This window comes from Schistocerca cancellata, chromosome 2, assembly GCF_023864275.1.
Source record: "Schistocerca cancellata isolate TAMUIC-IGC-003103 chromosome 2, iqSchCanc2.1, whole genome shotgun sequence".
NCBI classification, from domain to species: domain Eukaryota; kingdom Metazoa; phylum Arthropoda; class Insecta; order Orthoptera; family Acrididae; genus Schistocerca; species Schistocerca cancellata.
In genome coordinates this window covers 181,890,101-181,910,625 of record NC_064627.1, presented here as the reverse complement: position 1 = coordinate 181,910,625, position 20,525 = coordinate 181,890,101, and the positions used below count along the sequence as shown (strand labels likewise).

Genomic DNA, 20,525 nt, shown 5'->3' with positions numbered 1-20,525 from the left:
ATTTTTAGATTCGATTTGTTTGCTAATACGCATCTTCTCGATACTACAGTCGTCTATAAATTTATCTTGTAGAGTTAACCCTGTTATTCAGTCCCAGCTAATATACTTCTTAACCGTGATCGGGTCCTTTCCCCTCAAGATTTCGTGAAAAAGAGCTGGAAAAAGAGCTAATTCCTCTCCTCAAATAACGTAAGGCGTTCATATCCAGCGGGCAACGGCCTTGCCGCAGTGGATACACCGGTTCCCATGAGATCACCGAAGTTAAGCGCTGTCGGGCGTGGTCGCCACTTGGATGGGTGCCTGACCAGGACGCCATGCGCTGTTGCCATTTTTCGGGGTGCACTCAGCCTCGTGATGCCAATTGAGGAGCTACTCGACCGAATAGTAGCGGCTTCGGTCAAGAATACCATCGTAACGACCGGGAGAGCGGTGTGCTGACCACATGTCCCTCCTATCCGCATCCTCCACTGAGGATGACACGGCGGTCGGATAGTCCCGGTAGGCCACTCATGGCCTGAAGACGGAGTGCTAATGCATAACTAGAGCCCCATCATTTCAACCACATATTGTCAGATTAAACATTAATGCCACATATTTTACTATCAGGCTTCTGCTCTTCTCTGGTACTTTCACAACAGAGTAAGTGAATCACGTTACATTTTACATAAGATTGAAAGCTCCCCACTGTATGTTCCTGTATGAAATTTAGCCCAAATTTACCTCCAATTCTACAACCTTTGACTGCGCAGAACCTAATTTGAATTGGACTGTAACTGGTCTAACTGGTCTGAATACAACTTGCCTGTATATTAAATGTGCAACTGGAGCAAAACGATTGTCTGGTCCTAATCAAAATTTCCACTTACCTCACGTCTTGACAACATTATTGCTCATTACTCGAAAGCACAATGCTAAACAGCAATCAGGTAGGAGCTAAGATTGATTTCTATTTTTTAAATAAAATTTCCCATCAATATTCAAACTGTTGCATACTATATGGTGAAAAATTGGGGAAGGAGATGTGCAACATGCGGCTGAGAATCGTTCTGTTCGTTTTGTTCTGTGTGTCACCTTCTTTAAACAGTGTGATGGGGAGAGCAACTATTCTCATGAAAAGATATTCCAAATCGTGCGGTTCTAGTTGCTTCAGTCTGGAACCGCGTGACCGCTACGGTCGCAGGTTCGAATCCTGCCTCGGGCATGGATGTGTGTGATGTCCTTACGTTAGTTAGGTTTAAGTAGTATATACATATACATATATTTTCCAAAGCAACGATTTTAGAATCACGTATGTATCCAAAACGACGAAGCAAGTTTTCGCGTGGTCTTCACACGTTTAAACAATACTGTGCTTAAAGTAAACATTGATTTGAAAACGGTACAATGTTAACAGAGAATTTCTGTAAATATCAAACAGCTTAATGAGTTGTTATGTTAATGCATGATTCGGAGATGCGATGTAGTCTTTCTCTCAGCTCTGAGCATTTTAACTAGCTGCCAATGATCATTCCCAGAAACTGGCTGCGCAGTGCTGCAGTCTTTTCTCAAATTTCTTCTCTTCAAAAATAATAACATTAATCAAAATTTATTCTCTTTTCGCCTTCCACTATATATATCACATTCATCCTTGCCATCCTTTACAATAAATATCCTAGCGGTTCTAGGCGCTTCAGTCTGGAACAGCGCTGCTGATACGGTCGCAGGTTCGAATCCTGCCTCGGACGTGGAAGTGTGTGATGTCCTTAGGTTAGTTAGGTTTAAGTAGTTCTAAGTCTAGGGAACTGATGACCTCAAATATTAAGTCCCATAGTGCTTGGAGCCATTTGAACAAGAAATATTTCTTCATCTAACAGATACAATCACCTGTCAACACAGCACTACTGAATACGTCCATCACCTACCACACTTCATGCAAGAATGTATCAGACTGCGCAGAGCAAAGATTGTGCCACAAAAAGAGCAAAATTTGTTGAACAGTAACGTAAGTTTCTCTCTGAGGCGCACACCGGTAACTTACAAAGACCAAAATGACATGCTAACCATACAACGTTCACTGGTAATACGAACTCTTTGGTTATTCCTTGGTGGGCCTGGGTAACACCTTCCATCAGCGGCTGCGTGGAATAACACGTCCGCCACAGCAACTGCCGACTACCGTTCATTACTCATGCCAACGGGAGTTGCAACTCATGCATATAATCTCGGCTCTGCATAAACAGAAGCCTAGCGAGTGTGTTTTGGTCCACTCTGTCTTAATTAATTTGGAACAGTAGTTTTTCTCTCCGTGTTCAAGTGAATATCTACCATTTTTCGAAAATTCTGAGAGTGTACTAGGACATTTCCTAAGGAAATGTCGTGTTACATTACAACTGCAGGATATTCTTCCTGCTGCCACAGTCAGCGCTCGACGTGAGGGAAGGAAATGTGCAACATGCGTCTTGAATCGTTTTGTTGGTTTTGTTCTGTGTTATCGCATTTAACTGTTGGTGTGCCTCGTTTTCTGAGGCATAGATCAGGAAACAGCCTGGAATTTGGTTAAAAAAGCATGCAAAACCGCCAGTGCACCAGATCAACGGTCGTTAATCAAGCACGTGGATTAGATCACGGTCTTGCTCAAGCCCACGTAACATGGTACTCTGCCCAATGGACAGGTCCAAGAGAAGTAGTGTGTCATCCGTAAATGAGCGACACTGGTGTATCTCATATGAAAATTTGTTTACAAGCTGCGTCTAAATCTGGACATATACTCCACAAGCTACAGTTCGGTGCGTGGCAGAGGGTACCATTTACCACTACTAGTCATTTCCTTTCCTTTCAGCAGCTGATTAGTCACATAACCATAAAACGACGTAATACTACGGACTGTAAACTGCAACTGTTTGGTCAGCCATAAAACGAACCCTCTTTTCATCCCAATCTTTAAAACAAATAATTCTGTGTCTTGTTTCAGACATTTTATCCTTACAGTGATGGGTACAACACGAACAGTTAGTCATCATTTCTGTCAAGAAGATAACAACGTAACTATTGATTAGTAAGTCCTTTTGCTCTTATGTTAAAAGTCTGGCATTATTTACTGCAGTTTTTCTCTTTAAAATGGGATTTTATATTTAAGACCTCATTTTATCCAAACCATCTACTTCCTGTCGTTAACAGCTACTGAGTGAAATAAGTATTTACTTGCATTTTTCTGTTTGAACCTCATTCTTTTAATACTGTGATCACAACTTGACATGTGAACTACTTCACATTAGTACGTGTTCGCTCTAACTAGAATTCAGCTGTCTGTACATAGATTATTTTCCTCCCCGAAAATTAATTTCGACACCTCTTCTTAAAGTAATAGTTGATATAACGAGGAACTCTATGAAGGAATGATGGATGATTAGGGTTCAAAGTCCCGTCAACATCGAGGTCATTAGAGATGAAATACAAGCTTGGAATGTTTCAAAGGAACCATCCCGCCATTGGCTTGGAGTGATTCTGGCAAATCACGGAAAACCTAAATCTGGATGGCTAGACACGGATTTGAGTCGTCGTTCTCGCAAATGCGAGTCCATTGTACTCGTACTAACCACTGCTCACGATAAACTTACATGCATGTCTCAAAGAACAGACACTGGTGACGATCCCCAGCTGCACGAAATAATTCGGAATTAATTCGCTGAATGCGAATTCTTTGACAACACCTGTATAGGTGCACATGCACTACTCAAGAGTGGGTCGGTCCAGAGAGTGTGCGCACAGATAACCGAAGTGGTTAATGTGGCCGCTAGCGGTAAGCAGGACATCCGGGTTCGATACCCAGTCCGGAACAAATTTTCGTATGTCACAGTTGGGTGTTAGAGCTGCATCTAATACACGAATTCACATTCAGCCAATTAATTTATAATTAAAATCGTAAATCTTTTATTTGAAATATTTAGCTACGCATTCCAGTTGCTTCTCTACGTAGTCGCCGCTCCGGCCTGCACATTTGTCGTAGTGTCGTGCCATGTTTCCAATACCACCGTCATAGAAGGCAGCCACCTGTGCTTTCCATCTATTATCTACGTTGGTCTGCAGCGTTATCTGTGTCAAAAAGCTGTCATCATAGCCAGCGGTTCAAATGGCCAAACAAATGAAAATTAGAGGGAGCCAAGTTCGGGCTGTATGGAGGCCATCAGACACTTCTTGTCGAAAACACTACAGGAGCCCTTTGTTGCAGCTCCAGTGTGCCACCGAGCACTATCATGAAGAACGACTGATGACAACTTTCCTCTTTGCTTGCTCTGAATTGCACTTCGAAGATGATATTCTCGAATTGCCTGATCCGCTCGCTGAACAAGATCATCGGTTGATACTTCTTTCCTTGATTGACTGCACCATTGCTGCACTTTGCTGTCACGCATGACAGTGACGTTATGTGGGCGGTGTGAAATCAGACGGAACCCCTCGAGATGAAGAAATTTAATGACAGCGCACACACACACACACACACATATATATATATATATATATATATTGAGGCGATTTCACAGCTCTACAATAACTTTATTATTTGAGATATTTTCACAATGCTTTGCACACACATACAAAAACTCAAAAAGTTTTTTTAGGCATTCACAAATGTTCGATATGTGCCCCTTTAGTGATTCGGCAGACATCAAGCCGATAATCAAGTTCCTCCCACACTCGGCGCAGCATGTCCCCGTCAATGAGTTCGAAAGCATCGTTGATGCGAGCTCGCAGTTCTGGCACGTTTCCTGGTAGAGGAGGTTTAAACACTGAATCTTTCACATAACCCCACAGAAAGAAATCGCATGGGGTTAAGTCGGGAGAGCCTGGAGGCCATGACATGAATTGCTGATCATGATCTCCACCACGACCGATCCATCGGTTTTCCAATCTCCTGTTTAAGAAATTCCGAACATCATGATGGAAGTGCGGTGGAGCACCATCCTGTTGAAAGATGAAGTCGGCGCTGTCGGTCTCCAGTTCTGGCATGAGCCAATTTTCCGCGGGCTACGCGTGAAACTTGCCCGCACGCATTCAACCGTTTCTTCGCTCACTGCAGGCCGACCCGTTGATTGCCCCTTACAGAGGCATCCAGAAGCTTTAAACTGCGCATACCATCGCCGAATGGAGTCAGCAGGTGGTGGATCTTTGTTGAACTTCGTCCTGAAGTGTCGTTGCACTGTTATGACTGACTGATGTGAGTGCATTTCAAGCACAACATACGCTTTCTCGGCTCCTGTCGCCATTTTGTTTCACTGCGCTCTCGAGCGCTCTGACAGCAGGAACCTGAAGTGCGGCTTCAGCCGAACAAAACTTTATGAGTTTTTCTACGTATCTGTAGTGTGTCGTGACCATATGTCAATGAATGGAGCTACAGTGAATTTATGAAATCGCTTCAATCATTTGTAATAGCCCTGTATATTTGGCGGCAGGTCTGTTGTTCTGGGCATCTTTATGTGCTAATTTTACACTCAGAACGGAAAAGTGAGATGTGGCGCAGTCAAAGGCATACTAGAGACACTGCTCAACACATCCGTACAAAGTTTCGTCGGATTTTCACTGTGGTTTTAATTTCGCGAACTTGAAAAAACAATTAGCCTCGTATTTTGCTTACTCTGTATATTAAATTAGTTCGGAAAAGCGCCTTGTTCCTGATAGACTGATTCTAGTCTCTGGATAAGATACGTAATTGTCACCCATGGGTTGGCTAAAACATCAAAAGCATTCATTGCATGTGACTTGAAACAAAACCTATTTAACCGGTATCCTATACTTTTCCAAAGAACCGGTGTTTTTCGTGACAAAACAAAATGTGAAATATTTCCTTCCATCCGAGAATCGCGCTCACCGATTCCGAAGTCGTCAGCAGCACGAGCGCGGCCTGTCTGAAATATCGGTTCTCCGTTTGTCGCGGCGGCCTTTACAGTAGTTTTAAATTATTCATAAAATCCGGGCCGTCGCGGCTACGCGGCCCGCGGCCGGGTGAGCGATTGTCGTGCAACGCGACATTAATCGCCGCTCGGCAGACTGCGCCGGGAACGGGTATAAATCAAGGATCCGAATGCCGATATCTGCCCTCGAGCGTGAAGAAGCAAACACTCTTGCAGGCACAGTGAAGATCTAGAATCTAACGCAGTAATGAGAACTCGGAAGAAAATCTTGTTAGTAGAAGGAAACGTTACTAACAGGTCACAGTAAAGCATTAAGGAAATGAGATTTGTACTCCGAAGATGCTCTAATCTAATATCTAATGGCTATAAACATTCAGTAACAAAAATTGAAGCAGTAAGTTTCAAAGGGAAATTTTCAGGACGCTCGAAAATACTACTAGATGAGTAGTCATTAAAACAGTTGTCACATTTTCAGCTGCTAGTCTGTGGTATTAACTATGAATATGATAACGTACGCACTTATCTTCATTACCATAAGGAATATTCCTTGATGTCTCATGGCGTGTCATATCAACAGATCTCTTCTTTCAGTCATGTTGGGACATAGATTCCTCTTCAGCCCGAGTCTATTCAGCACCTCTTCACTAGTTCATTAGTCATTATACACTGAAAGAGCAAGGCTAGTCCCCTCCTCCTCATCCCGAATTCGGAGCTAATTTTCCGACTCTTAATTACACTACTGGCCATTAAAATTGCTACACCACGAACATGACGTGCTACACACGCGAAATTTAACCGACAGGAAGAAGATGCTGTGATATGCAAATGATTAGCTTTTCAGGGTATTCCACAAGGTTGGCGCCGGTGGCGACACCTACAACGTACTGACATTAGGAAAGTTTCCAACCGATTTCTCATACACAAACAGCCGTTGACCGGCGTTGCCTAGTGAAACATTGTTGCCATGCCTCGTGTAAGGAGGTGAAATGCGTACCATCACGTTTCCGACTTTGATAAAGGTCGGACTGTAGCCGATCACGACTGCGGTTTATCGTATCACGACATTGCAGCTCGCATTGGTCGAGATCCAATCACTGTTAGCACAATATGGAATCGGTGGATTCAGGAGGGTAATACGGAACGCAGTGCTGGATCCCAACGACCTCGTATCACTAGCAGTCGAGATGACAGGCACCTTATCCGCATGGCTGTAACAGATCGTGCAGCCACGTCTCGATCCCTGAGTCAACAGATGGGGACGTTTGCAAGACAACAACCATCTGCACGAACAGTTCGACGACCTTTGCAGCAGCATGGACTATCAACTCGGAGACCATGGCTGCGGTTACCCTTGACGCTGCATCACAGACAGGAGCGCCTGCGATGGTGTACTCAACGACAAAGCTGGGTGCACGAATGGCAAAACGTCATTTTTTCGGATGAATCCACGTTCTGTTTATAGCATCGTGATGGTCGCATCCGTGTTTGGCAACATCGCGGTGAACGCACATTGTTCGCACTGACGGCACTTTGAACAGTGGACGTTACATTTAACATGTGTTACGACCCGTGGCTCTACACTTCATTCTATCCCTTCGAAACCCTAAATTTCAGCAGGATAATGCACGACCGCATGTTGCAGGTCCTGTACGCGCCTTTCTGGATACAGAAAATGTTCGACTGCTGCCCTGGGCAGCACATTCTCCAGATCTCTCACCAATTGAAAACGTCTGGTCAATTGTGGCCGAGCAACTGGCTCGTCACAATAAGCCAGTCACTACCTTTGGTGAACTGGGGTATCGTGTTGAAGCTGCATGGGCAGCTGTACCTGTACACGCCATCCAAGCTCTGTTTGACTCCATGGCCAGGCGTATCAAGGCCGTTATTACGGCCACAGGTGGTTGTTCTGGGTACTGATTTCTCAGGATCTATGCACCCAAATTGCGTGAAAATGTAATCACATGTCAGTTCTAGTATAATATATTTGTCCAATGAATACCCGTTTATCACCTGCATTTCTTCTTGGTGTAGCAATTTTAATGGCCAGTAGTGTACCTTGTTGTCAACGGGAGGTAAAATCCCGATACTCCCAACGTCTGATTTCCCATGCACCAGGTTTCACTTTCACATTGTACTGTGCTCCACATATACAGTTTCAGAAAATTTTTCTCTATTGTACACTGAAGTTCCAAAGGAAGTGGTATAGGCATGCGTATTCAAACACAGAGGTATGTAAACAGGCAGAATACGGCGCTGCGGTCGCCACCGCCTATATAAAACAGCAAGTGTCAGTTGTTAGATCGGTTATTGCCGCTACAATGCCAAGTTATCAAGATGTGAGTGAGTTTGAACGTGGTGTTATAGTCACCGCACGAGCGATGGAACACAGCATGTCCGAGGTAGCGACGAAGTGGGGATTTTCCCGTATGACCATTTCACGAATGTACCGAGAATATCAGGAATCCGGTAAAACATCAAATCTCCGACATCGCAGCGGCCGGAAAAAACACCTGCAAGAACGGGAGCAACGGCGACTGAAGAGAATCCTTCAACGTGACAGAAATGCAACCCTTCCGCAAATTGTTGTATATTTCAGTGTTGGGCCATCAACAAGTGTCAGCCTGTGAACCATTCAACGAATCATCATCGTATTGCGCTTTCGGAGCCGAAGGCCCACTCGTGTACTTTTGACGACAGCACGACCCAAAGCTTTACGCCTCGCCTGGGCCCGTCAACACCGACATTGGAGTGTTGATAACTGGAAACATGTTGCCTAGCGGACGAGTCTCGTTTCAAATTGTACCGAGCGGATGTACGTGTACAGGTATGGAGATAACCTCATGAACCTGGGACCCTGCATGTCAGCAGGGGACTGTTCAAGCTGGTGGAGGCTCTGTAACGGTGTGGGGCGTGTGCAGTTGGAGTGGTATTGGACCATCGATACGTATAGATATGAGTCTGGAAAGTAACACGTACGTAAGCATCCTGTCTGGACAGCTGCATCCATTCATGTCCTTTGTGCATTCCGACTGGCTTGGGCAATTCCAGCAGTACAACGCGATATCCCACAAGTCCAGACTTGCTACAGAGTGACTCCAGGGAAACTCTTCTGAGTGACTGGCCACCAAACTCCGCAGACATGTACATTATTGGGCATATCTGTGATGCCTTGCAATGTGCTGTTCAGAAGAGATCTCCACTCCCTCGTATTCTTACGAATTTATGGACAGCCCTGCAGGATTCATGGTGTCAGTTCACTCCAGTATTATTTCAGACAGTAGTCGAGTCCATGCCATCTCGTGCTGCGGCACTTCTGCGTGCTCGCGGGGGCCTACACGGTATTAGCCAGGTGTACCAGTTACTCTGGCTCTTCAGTGTACAAGACGTATTTTAAAAGAAAAGAACGTTTGCTTGTCCAGACATTTTTAGTCAGGCCTATCTGTTACCCATGGCTACACTAGCTTATCAGTAGTTGCGCTATGATGACTGATGGCGAGTCAGTGAGCTATTGTACATGCAGTAACATCAGCTGCCTCTACATGTCTGCATGGTCGGGTAAGCATACCTCGTGACGAGCGACATACTCTGCCCCCTCCCAGGCTGTTCCAACGCACTGCGTGTTGAATGCGCATTGTCGCTGCCAAGCAGTGCGTACGGATATACATGAGTAGGATCGCTCATCTACGCATCGTGCATTATGCAACGTGTACATTATGGAACAAATAGTGTGGAAGTACGGGTTAAACAGACTGAAGATAGTATGAGCATTGTATTCATTACTTTGAGTCGTATCACGTAGCATGGATCAACAAATAAAAGCATTTTCACAAATGTAAAGTCAAAGACTAAACAGCTTTCCAAAGAGTAAACATTTTCTCCTAATTCACATAATATTTTTCAAATCAGTAAGAATCTTGTACTACACAATTTCTAAATCAGCCCATGTTCTTCCCAAGGATTCAAGCTATTTCCTCAAAATCGGTTCAGCGGGTTAGTCCTGAAAATCTAGCAGAGAGAGTTACATTCGCCCTTATAATATTAGTGTGGATATAACTTTCAATTACAATATCATTTTTTCTAGATCCGATTTTGATTAAATAATCACCATATCGTCAACCAGTCTATGATCAAGTTAACTGCGAAAACCCCAAGAAAGTTCTAGTGCATTTGGAATTAGTGTCTTCAAACAGTCAGACACGAAAGTTTTAAAATCTTATCGTTAGTATAGATTAAGAGAGAATTTCTATTTTACCACTTATTTTGATATCTAAACTATTTCTTTTACGTAGTCATGGTTTACATTTAAACATGTTTCGTAACGCTGCACAAGCTTTCCTATCCCTTCTGCATAGTCAGGTACTGCAAAGTTCAGGAACCAGTCACTAACGTCCTCTTAGAGTTCGATGTCATTTCTAAAGTGCTATCCATCGAATAAATCATTAAATTTCAGTAAAAGACCGAGAAAACTCAGTGCAGCTCCCATTCGTTGTTTTTTGTGTTCATCTTCCACTTGGCACTCATTTTTCCTTAGCCCGAATCACCACTAACAGTTTGATGAACATCTGATCACGAAATTTCAGTAAAGAAGAATCTGAGTTCCTCAATAATGAAGGGCGCAGCCTGTTGAATTTATTCCTTGTTCTTTGATATGAATTCGTTAGTCACAAATGAAGGTCGGCTTGATCGTTTATCGTTATGAGTATTCATTCATCCGCCATTGAACACGATACACCGTTTTCAAACCGGAACTGCATTCATCACATTTCCATGAACTTCTCGATAGGGCGGACTTTTTCTGCATTCACAAACGGTATTACACTATGAACCTTACACCCCGCCTGATCGTAAATTTTTTCGCATATTTTGAATTTGCATAGATACATATAAACTACCTTTCCTGCTTGCTGTTACCGTCTTACTACTATCAGCGACTAAGAAGGGATTAGCCGAGCGGTCTTGGACGCTGCAGTCATGGACTTTGCGGCTGGTCCTGGCGGAGGTTCAAGTCCTCCCTCGGGCATGGGTGTGTGTGTGTTTGTCCTTAGGATAATTTAGGTTAAGTAGTGTGTAAGCTTAGGGACTGATGACCTTAGCAGTTAAGTCCCATAAGATTTCACACTCATTTGAACATTTGAACTACGATACTACATTGTGGTTGGGGGGGGAGGGGGGTGATAAACGCGCGGTTCGTCAGATCATAAAAACAGTTTTCACGCAGACACGTCACTTAATTTACTTCCTGATGTTTTCCACACGGTTATAACTGCACCACTAAGCAAAATATGTCTGTCAGTACAGACTAATCGTATCGCGTCCACTCATCCAACTTACACGCCTGACCTACTGCCCCAGAGAAAATGAGGATTAATGGCTTGCTCTTGTCATGTGTACTTAATGGTACACATGACAACCTGAAAACTTACTAATCGTAACTGCTACAATTGTTAGTTTGCAAATGAGGTTAATATTGATGCAATGTTGCTCAGTAAACTTTCCTCAGTCACCAAGAACAATATCTGCATATACAGGATGTAATGGGCCTAAGAGCCGATATTCTTATATATGGTGCCTTAATACGTACACACATCAGTGTGCTGTTTGGTTTTTCTCTTCGTTGTAGAGTCTTTCCACAAACTTTATGGTCTAATGTTTACTGCATGTACCACTAAGTGGACAACGCCTGTCGGTACACACTAACCATTTTCCAAACATGTGTCTACAGTTCAACACTTGACATGCTGTTCAGGGAAAAATAAGCATTAATGGCTTCCTCTTGCCACATGCATTTGTAGGTACCAGTCAACCTACAGACATACGACATTGGTATAATTATTTGTCTGAAAACGACATAAATACTGATGTAATGTTGTTCAGTGCACCGTCCTCAGGCACCAATGGAAATACCTGCACTTACACTCTTGCGTCGTGTGTGTGTGTGTGTGTGTGTGTGTGTGTGTGTGTGTCTGTCTGTGTTTGTGTGTGTGTGTGTGTGTGTGTGTGTGTGTGTGTGTGTGTGTGTGTGCGCGCGTGTTGTTGGTTGTGGTTGTTTATACTGCCAGACGAAAGAAGTGAAGCATCCGAAGACATAGTAGGATGTCGAAAGACATAAACAATATTACCAGAATGATATTTTCACTCTGCAGCGGAGTGTGCGCTGATATGAAACTTCCTGGCAGATTAAAACTGTGATCCGGACCGAGACTCGAACTCAGGACCTTCGCCTTTCGCGGGCAAGTGCTCTACCATCTCAGCTACCCAAGCACGACTCACGACCCGTCCTAACAACTTCAATTCTACCAGTACCCGTCTCCTACCTTCCAAATTTCGCAGAAGCTCTTCTGAGAACCTAGCAGAACTGGCACTCTGGAAGAAAGGATATTGCGGAAACTTCCCCCAGGCAGTGGCTAAGCCATGTCTCCGCAATATCCTTTCTTCCAGAAGTGCTAGTTCTGAAAGGTTCGCAGAAGAGCATAAGTAAAATTTGGAAGGTAGGAGACGAGGTACTGGCAGAATTGAAGCTGTGACGATGGGTCGTGAGTCGTGCTTGGATAGCTCAGATTGTAGAGCACTTGCCCGCGAAAGACGAAGGTCCCGAGTTCGAGTCTCGGTCCGGCCAGGAAGCTTCATAAACAATATTGGTGGCTGTGTTAATGATCAGATGCAATTCTTAATGACATATACAATGGCCACTAAAGTACCATAGTGCTGTCCATGTTTATTGTTGTTCTCTGGTGTGAAAGAGTATGTAAGGTGTGTGAACAGCACCAGACACTGAGTGACCACTGCGAAGGACATATAGATGAAGTATACATGTATGTTTTCAGCTAGGGGACTTATGACCACAGCAGTTGAGTCCCATAGTGCTCAGAGCCATTTGAACCATTTTTTTTATGTTTTCAGCACCTGACAGAGTTTGAAGGGGCCCTCACATGTCCAATTGTCCTGCTAGGAAAATTGTGCAGTATACAGATTTGTGGTGCATTCGAATGTAGCAGTGACCCAATGCACCTCATGAGAAAGTCAGGTATACTCGTCATCAAGGTTCCAGAGGACTACATCTTACCACCGCAAGGGGGGATTACCGTACTGTGCACCAAGCACATCGCAACCCTTTCACATCTGCTCCTGCCATCTGAGAACAAATAATGGACACCCTGCAACATGTTGTATCATACCATACCATTAGTTGGAGAATATTAGAAGCTTGACTGTGGAATTACCACCCCATGCATAGGCTGACGCTAGCAGCACGATGCAAGCGGCTGAGTTTTGAGTGGTGCTATGACTAGGAAGCATGAACTACCAATGAATGACGTCGTATTGTTTCAGCGACGAACTGTGGTTCTGTACTACCCTGGATGACCATCATCGTTGAGTATGGTTGGGACCGGGGCAGGGAGGTTCCATTCTTGCAATGTTTTGAAGAGGCATGGTGCTGTTGCACCTGACATCATGGTGCAGTGAGCGACGGTCCGCCCCCGGTAGCTGAGTGGTCAGCGCGACAGACTGTCAATCCTAAGGGCCCGGGTTCGATTCCCGGCTGGGTCGGAGATTTCCTCCGCTCAGGGACTGGGTCTTCTGTTGTCCTAATCATCATCATTTCATCCCCATCGACGCGCAAGTCGCCGAAGTGGCGTCAAATCGAAGGACTTGCACCAGGCGAGCGGTCTACCCGACGGGAGGCCCTCGTCACACGCCATTGTAGTAAGCCATGGGGTATGAGTACAGCTTATGGCTGGAAGTAGTTGAGGGAAGTATGGTGGCACAACAGTACGTCATGGTCGTCTTGTGTACTCATATGGCACTATGGTAGGGCCAATATTCCACATGACAAATTTCGTCCACACACAGCACGTATCTTCATGAACAGTGTAGGTGACGTTGAGGTGTTCCTACAACCAATAAGAACACAGATTTGTCCCTGATAGAACGTGCGTGGTATCTGTTCGGATGTAACTCAATCCTATTGCCAGTATCCTGGATATCAAGAACGGTTACAACAGTTGTGGACCAGTGTGGCCGGCCGCTTTCGCCGAGCGGCTCTAGGCACCTCGGTCCGGAACCGCGCTGCTGCTACGATCGCAGGTTCAAATCCTGCCTCGGGCATGGATGTGAGTGTTTTACTTAGGTTAGTTAGGTTTAAATAGTTTCTAAGTCTAGGGGACTGATGACCTCAGATGTTAAGTCCCATTGTGCTCAGAGCCATTTGAACCATTTTGGACCAGTGTGCCTCAGGTGAGGATACAATGGCTTATGACACCCCTTTCAACAAATGGATCAGTGAGTGCATCCAGGCCAGAGGGGTTTCAGCTTCAAACTGACAAGTGGGCTTGTAATGCCAAATTCTTTGTAAATTTGTCTCCACATTGTCATCAGTGAAATAACATCACCTAATGTCTCAAGTGCCGCGCGGGATTAGCCGAGCGGCCTCGGGCGCTGCTGTCATGGACTGTGATGCTGGTCCCGGAGGAGGTTCGAGTCTTCCCTCGGGCATGGGTGTGTGTGTTTGTCCTTAGGATAATTTAGGTTAAGTAGTGTGTAAGCTTAGGGATTGATGAACTTAGCAGTTAAGTCCCATAGGATTTCGCACACATTTGAAAATTTTTTTGAATGTCTCAAGCCATGGAGTTTTATTTCGGTTCCTCCTGCCCTTCTGGGTGCTTCACTTCTTTATTTATTTATGAAGACAGTAACTGTTCTCAAAAGAACAGATACCACTGATGACCGTGCAGCTTCTCTAGAATAAATGGTAATTAATTGAAACCCTCAGCTGCCGACAGGTGTTGTTGATATACCTCGATGGGGACAGCTGAAAATGTGTGCCCCGACCGGGACACGAAGCCGGGATCTCCTGCTTACCTGTCGGCAGCTGAGGGTTTTAGTTAATTATCATTCATTCTGGAGATGCTGCACGATCATCAATGGTATCTGTTCTTTCAAGAACAGTTACTGTCTTCATACATAGTTAAATGGATACCCGCCCATTGAGCTTCGTCTGTGCGAATGCGCACAGGTTGCCCTAACTCTTACGGGAATCGTCACCTTAGTGTGCGCGAGTAATGAGTGAATGGGCAAATATCTATTACGAACATTTCGCATGTAGATTGTGGACAGTTGGGAATATGGGTCTCACGGGAAGCGTGCAAGAGATTAGTCCCTGCAGTCTCGCTATTCATCTGTGTCGGCGGTGGCTCAGATGGGTAGACCGTCTGCCGTGTAAGCAGGAGATCCCAGGTTTGAGTCCCGGTCGGGGCACACATCTTCAACTGTCCCCATCGAGGTATATCAACAACACCTGTAGGCAGCTGATGGTTTCAATTAACTTCTTTATTTGTCAGGCAGTGTATATTTACTGTTCTGATGTAGTTTACTCTCTTGTGAAGTGATCGCATTACCAGCAGTAGAGAAATGTAGAAGAAAATGGAGACTGTCAAGCAGAGTGGATGGGTGAGGGTGTGTGTGTGTGTGTGTGTGTGTGTGTGTGTGTGTGTATTTCAGAGATGAGGAAGGGCGGGGGGGGGGAGGAATTGTGGAAGGGATTGCGAGCAGTGAGTGCGTGGGTGTACCCGCTCTCCTCATGTCAGGGAACCGCGTAGAGCAGAGGGGCTACGGAGTGGCTGACGACGTGCTGGAGGGCCCCGGGCTGCGGCAAGTGGCGGCTTAAATTGTTAACGCGGCTGCGCTCCCCGCGGCGCAGTAAAGAGCTAAGCGGCACGGCAGCGCACAGTTTGGCACCGCGCAGCTCTGCGACTCGGCAGCGGCGCCTGACACTCCGCCAGCCACTCAGCGCAGGTGGCGCCCGAAACCTCGCTTAAGCCGTGCTCAGCAGCCGAAGCGCTCTCGGAGCGGGGCGGCATCTGTCACTTCATAACACGGGGTTCCACGAACTGCTGAATACAGGGTGCCTCTCTCTCCTAACAGCCGTTAGACGCATTTCTTCTGCTGTTACGGAAGATATCCGCAATTTCACAATCGTAATGTATTGTTGGAGTCACATCAAACAAAAATTGCTGTTCACGTCTTTCATTCGACACCCAGTTTCGATTGCAAAAGTTGGTCTGTTTCATGTTGCAAACAAAGTAAATTTTACAGTGGAATTTTACAATGAAGAGCCAAAGAAATTAATACACCTGCCTAGGGCCACCGCGAGCTAGCAGAAGTGCCACAACACGACGTGGCATGGACTCGACTAATGTCTGAAGTAGTGCTGGAGGGAACTGACACCATGAATCCTGCAAGGCTGTCCATAAATCCGTAAAAGTACGAAAGGTGGACATCTCTTCTCAGCAGCATGTTGCAAGGAATTCCCAGATACACTACTGGCCATTAAAATTGTTACACCACGAAGATGACGTGCTACACACGCGAAATTTAACCGACAGGAAGAATATGGTGTGATATGCAAATGATTAGCTTTTCAGGGTATTCCACAAGATTGGCACCGGTAGCGACACCTACCACGTGCTGACACGAGGAAAGTTTCCAACCGATTTCTCATACACAAACAGCAGTTGACCGGCGTTGTGATGCCTCGTGTAAGGATGAGAAATGCGTACCATCACGTTTCCGACTTTGATAAAGGTCGGGTTGTAGCCTATCTCGATTGCGATTTATCGTATCGCGACATTGCTGCTCGCGTTCGTCGAGGTCCAATCACTGTTAGCACAATTTGGAATCGGTGGGTTCGGGAGGGTAATATGGAACACATGCTGGATCCCAAAAGCCCTGTATCAGTAGAAGTCGAGATGACAGACATCTTATCCGCATGGCTGTAACGGATCGTGCAGCCACGTCTCGATCCCTGAGTCAACAGATGGGAACGTTTGCAAGACAACCACCATCTGCCCGAACAGTTCGACGACGTTCGCAGCAGTGTGGACTATCAGCTCGGAGACCATGGCTACGGTTACCCTTGACGTTGCATCACTGACAGGAGCGCCGGCGATGGTGTACTCAGCGACGAACCTGGGTGCACGAATGGCAAAACGTCATTTTTTCGGATGAATCCAGGTTATGTTTACAGCATCATGATGGTCACATCCGTGTTTGGCGACATAGCGACGAACGCACATTGAAAGAGTGTATTCGTCATCACCATACTGGCGTATCACACGGCGTGATGGTATGGGGTGCCATTGGTTACACGTCTCGGTCACCTCTTGTTCGCATTGACGGCACTTTGAACAGTGGGCGTTACATTTCAGATGTGTTACGACCCGTGGCTCTACCCTTCATTCGATCCCTACGAAACCCTACATTTCAGCAGAATAATGCACGACCGCATGTTGCAAGTCCTGTACGGGCCTTTCTGGATACAGGAAATGTTCGACTACTGCCCTGGCCAGCACATTCTCCAGATCACTCACCAACTGAAAACGTCTGGTTAATGGTGGTCGAGCAACTGGCTCGTCACAATACGCCAGTCACTACTCTTGATGAACTGTGGTATCTTGTTGAAGCTGCATGGGCACCTGTACCTGTACACCCCATCCTAGCTCTGTTTCACTCAATGCCCAGGCGTATCAACGCCGTTATTACGGCCAGGGGGGGGGGGTTGATCTGGGTACTGATTTCTCAGGATCTATGCACCCAAACTGCGTGAAAATGTAATCACATGTCAGGTCTAGTATAATATATTTGTGCAATGAATACCCGTTTATCATCTGTATTTCTTTTTGGTGTAGCAATTTTAATGGACAGTAGTGTATGTTCAATAACGTTCAGGTCTAGGGAGTTTGGTGGCCGGCGGAACTTTTTTGGACTCAGAAGTATTCCTAGAGCCACTCTGTAACAATTCCGGAAGTGTGGGGTGTCGCATTGTCCTGCTGGAATTGCCGAAGTCGATCGGAATGCACATCGGACGTGAATGGATGCAGGTGATCAGACATGATGCTTACGTAAGTGTCACCTGTCAGAGTAGTATCTAGAGGTATCAGGGGTCCCACACCACTCCAACTGCACACGCCCCACACCGTTACAGAGCTTCCACCAGCTTGAACAGTCCCCTCATGACATACAGGGTCCATGGATTCATGGGGCTGTCTCCATACCCTTAAACGTCCATCCACTCGATACAATTTGAAGGCCGGCCGTTGTGGCCGAGCGGTTCTCGGCGCTTCAGTCTGGAACCGCGCGACAGCTATGGTCGCAGGTTCGAAACCTGCCTCGGCCATGGGCGTGTGTGACGTCCTTAGGTTAGTTAGATTGAAGAATTTCTAAGTTCTAGGGGACTGATGACCTCAGATGTTATGTCCCGTAGTACTTAGAGTCATTTGAATCATTTTGAACAATTTGAAACGTGACTCGTTCGACCAGGCAACAAGTTTCCAGACATCAACAGTCCACTGTCGGTGTTGACGGGCCCAGGCGAGGCGTAAAGCTTTGTGTCGTGCAGTCATCAAGGGTAGACGAGTGGGCCTTCGGCTCCGAAAGCCCATATCAATGATGTTTTGTTGAATGGTTATCACGCTGACAATTGATGGCCCAGCACGGAAATTTGCTGCAATTTGCCTAATGGTTATTTTTCCATCACGTTGAATGATTCTCTTCAGTCGTCGTTGGTCGCGCACTTACACGGTGTTTTTCGGTCGCAGCGATGTCGGAGATTTGATGTTTTACCAGATTCCTGACATTCACGTACATTCGTGAAATGGTAGTACGGGAAAGCTCCAATTTCATGACTACCTCGGACATGCTGTGTCCCGTCGCTCGTGCGCCGACTGTAACACCACGTTCAAAGACGCTTAAGTCTTGATAATCTGCCGTTTTAGCAGCAGTAACCGATCCAGTAACTGCACCAGACAGTTGTTGCCTTATATAGGTGCTGCCGACCGCAGCGCCGTATTCTGCCTGTTTACACATATCTGTATTCGAATACGCATGCCTGTACGAGTTTCTTTGGCGTTTCAGTGTACTGTCTCAATGCATAGAGGGATCCTAAATTACTCTAGTGCGATATTTGCATTACTGCTGTTTATTAACAGGGGCAGTAGAAGATGCTGAATGACCAGTACTCCAGCAGCGGCAGCATCGTCCTGGCCTACACTGACGGCTACTGACTTGCAGGAGCGCTACTCAATCTCTGCTGGAGTTCTGTTAATTATTTGTGTTTTATTGTCCCTCTTAATATACAGCGTGAATCCAACTTGCACCGCAAATATGGCGAAAATGAAAAGTAATATTGATGTGTGGTTTCCACGGAATAAATTGGCAGTCAGGGGCTGGCATTGTTAGTCAATCAGCAGATTGTAATAATAAGCTGCTGGCCATTAAAATTGCTATATCAAGAAGAAATGCAGATGATAAACGGTTATTCATTGGACAAATATATTACACTAGAACTGACATGTGATTACATTTTCACGCAGTTTGGGTGCATAGATCCTGAGAAATCAGTACCCGGAAGAACGACCTCTGGTCGTAATAACGGCCTTGATCGCCTGGGCATGGAGCCAAACAGAGCTTGGATGGCGTGTACAGGTACAGCTGCCCATGTAGCTTCAACACGATACCACAGTTCATCAAGAGTAGTGACTGGCGTATTGTGACGAGCCAGTTGCTCGGCCACCATTCACCAGACGTTTTCAATTGGTGAGAGATCTGGAGAATGTGCTGCCCAGGGCAGCAGTCGAACATTTTCTGTATCCAGAAAGGCCCGTACAGGACCTACAACATGCGGTAATGCATTATCCTGCTCATAAGTAGAGTTTCGCGGGGATCGAATGAAGGGTAGAGCCACGGGTTGTAACACATCTGAGATGTAACGTCCACTGTTCAAAGTGCCGTCAATGCGAACAAGAGATGACCGAGACGTGTAACCAACGGCACCTCATACCATCACGCTGGGTGATACGCCAGTATGGCGATGACGAATAGACGCTTCCAATGTGCGTTCACCACGAAGTCGCCAAACACGGATGCGAGCATCATGATGCTGTGAACAGAACCTGGATTCATCCGAAAAAATGACGTTTTGGCATTCGTGCACCCAGGTTCGTCGTTGGGTATACCATCGCAGGAGCTCCTGTCTGTGATGGAGCGTCAAGGGTAACCGCAGCCATGGTCTCCAAGCTGTTAGTCCATGCTGCTGCAAACGTCGTCGAATTGCTCGTGCAGATGGTTGTTGTCTTGCAAACGTCCCCATCTGTTGACTCAGGAATCGAGACGTGGCTGCACGATCTGTTACAGCCATGCGGACAACATGCCTGTCATCTCGACTGCTAGTGACACGAGGTCGTTGAGATCCAGCACGGCGTTCCGTATTACCCTCCTGAACCCACCGATTCCATATTCTGGTAACAGGCATTGGATCTCGACCAACGCGAGCAGCATAGTCGCGTTACGATAAACCGCAAGCGCGATGGGTTACATCCGACATTTATCAACGTCGGAAACGTAATGGTACGCATTTCTCCTCCATACACGAGGCATCACAACAAAGTTTCACCAGGCAACGCCGGTCAACTGCTGTTTGTGTATGAGAAGGCGGTTGGAAACATTCTTCATGTCAGCACGTTGTAGGTGTCGCCACCAGCGCCAACCTCGTGTGAATGCTCTGAAAAGCTAATCATTTGCATATCACAGCATCTTATTCCTGTCGGTTAAATTTCGCGTCTGTAGCACGCAATCTTCATGGTG

At 45.9% G+C, this 20,525-nt stretch overlaps 1 pseudogene; it reads left to right on the top strand.

Annotated features, from left to right (window-relative positions):
• Positions 1-210: 210 nt before the first annotated feature.
• On the top strand, positions 211-328 carry LOC126163633 (5S ribosomal RNA; annotated as a pseudogene).
• Positions 329-20,525: the final 20,197 nt, after the last annotated feature.